The sequence below is a fragment of the Alligator sinensis genome, unplaced genomic scaffold (genome assembly GCF_000455745.1).
Source record: "Alligator sinensis unplaced genomic scaffold, ASM45574v1 scaffold886_1, whole genome shotgun sequence".
Classification (NCBI taxonomy): Eukaryota; Metazoa; Chordata; order Crocodylia; family Alligatoridae; genus Alligator; species Alligator sinensis.
Window position 1 is genome coordinate 1,797,161 of NW_005842040.1, and position 7,294 is coordinate 1,804,454.

The following is a 7,294-nucleotide window of genomic DNA, read 5'->3' on the forward strand; positions in this document are numbered from 1 at the left end:
GGGGGGGGGTTGTTGTGTGCCTTTTCTGATAGATTGCCAAAGGACCAAGGGTTCCCTTGCTAAGTCAGCGATGTTGGAGAGTGGTGGCCCCTTTTTGCCATGGCACTTGCCATGCGGCTGTACTGGCACTAGGTGGCGGTCGTTGCCAGCCTGTTTGGTGTTTCCAGCTCCTTGATCTTGCTTGTGCAAGGTTGTTGGAGACCAGAGCCAGGCTACTTTGCATTCTCCCTGCTGCACAGATCCTTGCATTTGGAAGTGGAAAGCTGGTGGCATCCATCCACCTCAGTGCCATTAGAGAAGGGCGTGGCACATCAGTTTAGAGAACCTGCTGGTCTCTGCTGGATACTCCGTTGTCAAGCCTCAGGTGTTTCCTAGAGAATCCCTGCCTTACCTGAATGTCCCCTGGCTGCCTGTGAACTCTTGAGAGCATATGGGACAGTTTCTACTTCCATTTAAAACCTTGGAAGGCACCAGAAGCCAAGACTTCTGGCTGACATGGGGCTGTGGTGTTTAATTTGCTGTATGAGTGGCAAGTGGGGTATGTGTGTCTCTGTGCACATGACTGTTTTGCAAAGTTGGAGTCCAGATGAGAAAAGGAAGAGTCCCTTTGTGAAGAGGGTGGGAGTATCCTGGTAACAATCAGAAGCTCTACAAAATTGATGTTAATGGGATTCACCCTCTGTGCAACCACATTTTGTGTGTGTGTGTGTGTGTGTGCGCGCATGTGTGACTGGACCACCTCTCACCCAGGCAGGCACCGTCTGTCTGTCTCCTCACGCTGCTTTGCTTTATTTTTCAAAACCTAAACTCTTACTGCAGCTGCCCACTGCCCCTCTGTTGTGTCTGTGTCCCACTGGCCAGGACTTACTTTGCACCCAATAGGTTTCCCTTGGCTGGTCGTCAGTCTTACTTCACCCCACCTTTTGCATGCCTGAAGAAATTCCAAGCCCTGCCTACCTACTTGCTAATTCTAAAACTCTACCTCTGCCCAAGAATAAACCCCATGCAGTAGGTGACACTTTTTTATTGGGTCCCCAGTGTTTTGTGAGAAGCTCAGGATGATCAAACAAAACTAACACCCTTGAGTAATAAAAGGTAGGAACACGGGCAGGCCCTGGATTTGATCAGCTCACCAGGTCCCATCCTCCCAGGCCATCTGTCCTAAGGAGTTTATAAGGAGTTAGTACACTGGAGGGCAGGGAGCAGATTCAGGCTGACCTGGACAGGTTAGATCAATGGGCAGAGAGAAATAGGATAAATGTAAGGTACTCCACCTGGGAAGGAGGAACCCCCAGCACACCTATAGGTTGGGGAGTGTCCTTCTCAGCACCTCGGAGGCAGAGAGGGATCTTGGAGTCATAATTGACTCCAAGATGAACATGAGCCGGCAGTGTAACGAGGCCATCAACAAGGCCAGTCGCACCTTGTCGTGCATTAGCAAGTGCATGACTAATAGATCAAAGGAGGTGATGCTCCCCCTCTATGCGGCACTGATCAGGCCGCAGTTGGAGTACTGTGTCCAGTTTTGGGTGCCACACTTCAAGAGGGACGCGGAGAATCTCGAGAGGGTCCAGAGGAGGGCCACTCGCATGATTAGTGGCCTTCGGGAAACACCCTACGGGGGGAGGTTGAGAGAGCTGAATCTCTTCAGCCTTCACAAGAGACAGCTGAGGGGAGATCTTGTGGCCGCCTATAAATTTATTAGGGGAGGTCAATGGGGAATAGGTGACACGCTGTTTACTAGGGCGCCCTAGGGAGTGACTAGGAATAACCGGTGTAAACTAGTTGAGAGTGGATTTAGGTTAGATATTAGGAAGAAATTTTTCACAGTAAGGTTGGCCAGGATCTGGAATGGGCTTCCAAGAGAGGTGGTGCTATCACTTAGCTTGGAGGTCTTCAAGAGGAGGCTAGATAGTCACTTGGCTGGGGTCATCTGACCTCGGTCCTCTTTCCTGCCAGGGGCAGGGGGTCGGACACGATGATCCATTGTGGTCCCTTCCGACTCTACAGTCTATGAATCTATGAATAAGTTGGCCTCCCTCATTCATCTTGCTTCACAACAGAAACTCGGGCCAGACTGTAACACAGGAGCCACTGGCAAAGGACTATAACTCTGCAGGTCTGTATCCAGAGCAGAGGAAGGGAAAACTATGTGATTTGGCAGTTTTATTTCCTAGCATATATCGCCCTCCTGGATGTAGGTAGCAAAACAGTACAGTCTTTGGCACCTGGAGTTTTGGGAGCACCTACTTTTTGCAAGCAGAGAAGGGCTAATCTTTATGTGGGTGGATCTGAGAGGCTAGGCCCTGGCTGCTATATCAAATCAATGCTGCAATAACAGGGCAGGCCAACTCTTGAGTAAGAGCAAAGATTTCGTGGGCTATAGTAGGAGCTCATACTGCCTAGGACAAGGGTGTCAGATACGAGCTGCAGGGTGCATCCAGCCCATGCAGCTGTCTCAGAGGTCCTGGAGGGGCTAGGAATTCAGCAGTAGGGCAAGTAGAAGTGGCGTTAACCCCCTCCTCCCTGCCCCCTTGTCCCCCAGCTCCCTGCATGAACATAGCAGCTCAGGTAGCCACAGGGAGGAGAGGAGTGGGATAACACCAGTGCCTCTTGCCATGCTGCTGGACATGGGTCTGGATCCAGCCCAGGGTGCTAACTGAGTCTGACACCCCTGACCTAGAAGAAATTCTTCCCACAGAGAAAATGCTTTCAGGCCAGTTAAACTCCTGTTGCACTGGAGGGGCTGATCTCTAAACTCTCTTCTCCTTGAAGCTTTCCACGTGGGTGCTCTAATGCATGATGGAGACATTCAGAATAGCTTGCAGGATTGTTGCTGAGGCTTCACTTGGGCATTCTGTAGAGGAACAGATTGGGGTGAGGTGGGTGTGAAACAACTGGTTGCATTCAAGGCAATGGAAGTGCCTTGAAATACAGTTGAAGGAAGTGTGTGTGAGAGACACTGACCCTTGCAGCAAGCCCCACCCCTGCCTTCTGGAAAGGTGGGTTAACTTCTTATTTAAAGCTCTGAGTGTCTAATTTTAGAGGCAGAAGATTAAAAAAAAATACCTCCCTGTCCTTCCACAGCCTGCACTTTCCTGCTGCAGGCTGGATTTGCCACCCTCCCATGTATACCATACAGCTCTCTGCCAACCTACCATATTGTACAATCAGTTCCTGTCCCATCATCCTTTTTGCTACCCCCAAAATGTTACATCTGTTTCCACGTGGAAAATAACCTGACCTTCTCTTAGCGCATCTGCCCTGCCAGCCCCTTTAGCTGTGCTTGTAACAGGAGGGCTGAAGGTGACCTGAGAGGACTGATGGCATGAGCAGCTGTTTTGCTGCTGGGGAAGAAAGAGCACAGAGTTGTGGGTTTCATTTCTTTTAATTTTTTTTAATCTCATTTTTGTTCAAAGATGTTTCCTTCCTCAATACCCAGGTGGGGGTAATGGGAATAATATATACATGTGGAAATAATCCTTTTCTTTTTTTAATGAAGGGTGCAGTCTTGGATATAAGTGTGAGGCAGACCTTATAGGCCTTGTATAGATCAAATCACTCATCCCTGGGGATGTGAACGTGATTCTTGCATCCTGTTGCTGTCTCTCTTTAAATTGGCTCTTTTGGAGTTTGATCATTTCATTGTATTAGACTTGGGTCAAGTCGCCTATTTTTATTTGATGTGGTTTGCGAACCATCTCGGGTGTCTGTCTTGCATTTGGTCATGGTTTCTCTGGAAATAAAATTATAATTAATCTAATCATTGCTACCCTTCATCTGATTTCCTCCCATCCCTTCACCCCCTATTTCTGTCTAAATGAGTCCTATTTTAGCAGCTCCAAACAGTAGCATAACTACTATGGGTGCATAACAAGGGCACCAGCCCCAGCAGTAGTGTAACCGGGGACAGGGGAGGCAAGAGGGGCACCAATCCCAGACACTGAGTTGTGGGGGGAGGTCACTGGAATGATGCCCCCCTCCCTCAGAATCTTTGCCCCTATTGTAGGAGCCAAGCTGGAGAAGCCCTGTACCTCCTGGCTATAAGAACCATGTGCCAGGACAGTGCAGGAGCAGCCCTGTGGCACCTAGCCCTAGAAACCAACCAGGAGCACTCCTACACTGCTCAGCAATAGGAGCCAGATGCAGGGATGTAGCAGGGGTCTTTGATTCCCCAGGGCAGGTAAGGCCCTCTTACAGCTGGGTAATGTGAAGCTTCTTTAGCTGGGTTTCTGTGGTGGGGGAGGGGGGGGGCTGCTCCAGGTGTAACAAATTAGTGCTCTTCCCCCCCACCCCACACAAGTTCCACTCGGGGCACCAAAATTTATAGTTGTCTGTGCCCCAGGCACTGACTCAAGAGGGAGTGCAGGAATGGATCTGCTACCCAGATTGCAAAACCTGCTCATTACACCTGTAACTCCACACCAAGCCCTTAATTCCTGAGCTGTGCTTCCAATCTTGAACTGAGCAGAGCATGGTGGGGCAGCCAGCTGGGGACTGGGGCTGGGCTAGTGACATTGTCGCCCTGTCTAACACCTGCACAAAAAGGAAGGAAGCAAGCATCCACCCAGGACGTGCTGATATTTTTGGAGCAAGTATTAGTTATTGGGTTGGGCTGGAAAGCACAACTGACATGGAGTAAGTGGGTGAGAAGGAATCAGCAGGGCTGGATTCAAAGCCCCTGGCCAGCATTTAACTTTAGGAGGGGCAGGCCCAGTGGTCAAGCTGGCTTACACTGCAACTGCAAACGGTTGGATTTCTCTGTAGGAAGCCTGATGGGAGCAGAATCACAGCCTCCCCCTCTCTAAATTGCATCAACAAGGGCTGGAAGGGAGGCTGTGAAATCAGCCCAGGGGCTCTGCTCGGGGTTTATATATACGTTAAAATTCTATTCAGCTCCACTCCCTTTCCATGGCTTTGTCGATTTCCTGCTGTTCAGCTGACGCGATTGTGATGCTCACTGGCAACTTCATACAATCAAATCCAAAGACTCTTAACACAGCCCCGCTCTTCATTACATATTCCTGGACAGAGATGGAAAGGAGCAATGGGTAGCCAATCCTTACGGGCAGAGGGAAGCTTTCTCACTTAAGACTCCAACACCTCCAAGTCCAGACCAAATTGCTTTCTTTAATGCTGCCTGCCTGCTCTGTTTGGAATTCCTCCCTAGGGAAATAAATTAGGCAGTCACAGCAGCGATCTGCCTTTTTCCAACAGCGGGCAAAGCCATAGAAGAGGAAGCTCCACCTAAGCTCAGCCGGGGATCAACTGATCCCTCCGAACAGGGCTTTCTGTCCTGTACCCAGTGCTTGCATACCGCAGTGACTGGCACAATGTAAGTACCACGGTTAGTTAGTAACATTAGACTTGCTAACGTCAATGTGGAGGCCACATCCCTCTAAGCTCATTGCAATGCCACTGGACAGAAGGTAGGATTTAATATCTCAAGATTTATTCCAAGCCTGAAATTCCTTCCACTCCCTCTGTGCACTTGGTAAACCTGCCCTCTATGAATGCGCTAACTCCAAGCAATAGAGCTGTGCCAGATCCAAAGTGGCCCTGAAGTTTCCTGGGGTTGGAAAGTGGCTATAAGCTCCATGGGCTCTTTCCAGTGCAGTTTAAGACCTGGTATTTCTGGAGGGGGAAGTGGGAATGTGACCAGTCACTGCAGACAGTAAATAGGTAGCTTTGTGAGCTGAAGTGTATACATATTTTTCCAAAAATATATTAATTTTTCCAAAGGTGCTGAGTCACTGCTGTTCCCGTTTTCAGTCGAGGTGTGTGGGTATCTTCTTGCCTCTGAAAACTAGGCAGGGAGTCCTTTAAACTACCCCTTCTCAGTGCAACTTGTGGACTCTGTGTGCAGTTTTTGTCTTGGGCCATCTGCCAGAGACAAGAGACAGCAGAACTTAAGCTAGTAGTTGGTGCCCATGCCCCCCCTCCCCCAGGCCAGAATTGATCCAGCAAGAGTCACAAAGCCTAGATATCAGCAGTGATTTGGCCGTGTGGGGCTTTGCCTGCATAATGCCTGGGTGGTGGCAAATGGCTGGGTAGGAATCTCTGGACAATGCTGGGTTCTTTCCACTGTTCCCAAAATGCTGCTGACCCCTTCCTTAGACAATAGCAGGGGACCATACAAAAAAGTAAAAAGCCCTTTGAAGCTTGGATGTTTCTTAATGTTAAGATTCTCAGTGACCAGGTTCTCTGCAAAATGCTGCCCCTTAGCCTTTTAGCTTCCAAACAATTTTGGAGAGTGATTTAGAAAGAGGATTAATTTGGGGAAGAATGCCATGTGCTGGCTGGCAGGGGGAAGGGGAGAATTCCTGTACAAAACTTTAGAAGGGTTGGAGTGGAGTTAAAGATTTTGCATTTTAAAAGTCTTTTGAGCAGTAATCCTAACCACTTCACACTCTTATAGAATCTCACCTGCTTTTTAGGCTTTTTCTAACAGATGTGAGGTGAGACAGGATAACGTGCCAAACATGTAAAAGGTTGCCAAGAAGAGGGAGAAAAGAATTGTGTTCTCCATGCCTATTCCATCTAAGATGGACCAAGGTTGGGACACACAGGGCACTGTGGGCCTGGGCCCACACACAAGCTCTCCAAGGAGCCACTGAAACCCTGCCCAGAGATGTGAGCGAATGATGGACTGGAAGACCCACAGTCACTAGGGGTACTCCCTCCCCCTGGCCAGAGCCTCCTTTCTGGTCAGATAGATAGCCAGCTTAGCCAGAGCCAGGAGGAAGTTGACCAGGAGGTCCCAGGACTTGGTGGGGCCAGGGATGGGGAGCGCATAAATGAAAAGGTGCGGGGAGTAATACAGCCAGAACTTTGGCAAAAGGTTCTTGAGGAGTTGCTAAAAAGGCTGCAGCCTGACGCACTCAAGGTAGACATGTGCCAGGGTGTCAGAAGGGGCAGGTGTTGGGGATGTCCCTGCATCATGCCAGGTATATGCCTGTGGAGATGGCTTCGTGGAGGAGCCACCAGCTGAGGTCCCTGGTGGCTCGTGGAATGAGGGTGGACTGTATCTACGACGGGAAGTGATGGAGTTAAATTACAGCAAAAGAGATTTCAGTTGGATGTTAGAAAAGCTTTCTATCAGAAGGATGGTTTAGCAGTGTCAGGATTCACCAAAGGAGAGGTGAGCTGTCGAAGAACAGGTTAGGCAAACAGATCTCAACCATTCCTGGCAGCTGGCTGATCATGCCTTGGGGAAAAGGGAAGACAGTGTGACCTCTCAAGAGCTCTTCCAGGTGCTTTTGCCCAATGGAGATAGTCAAACTAAACAGCTCAC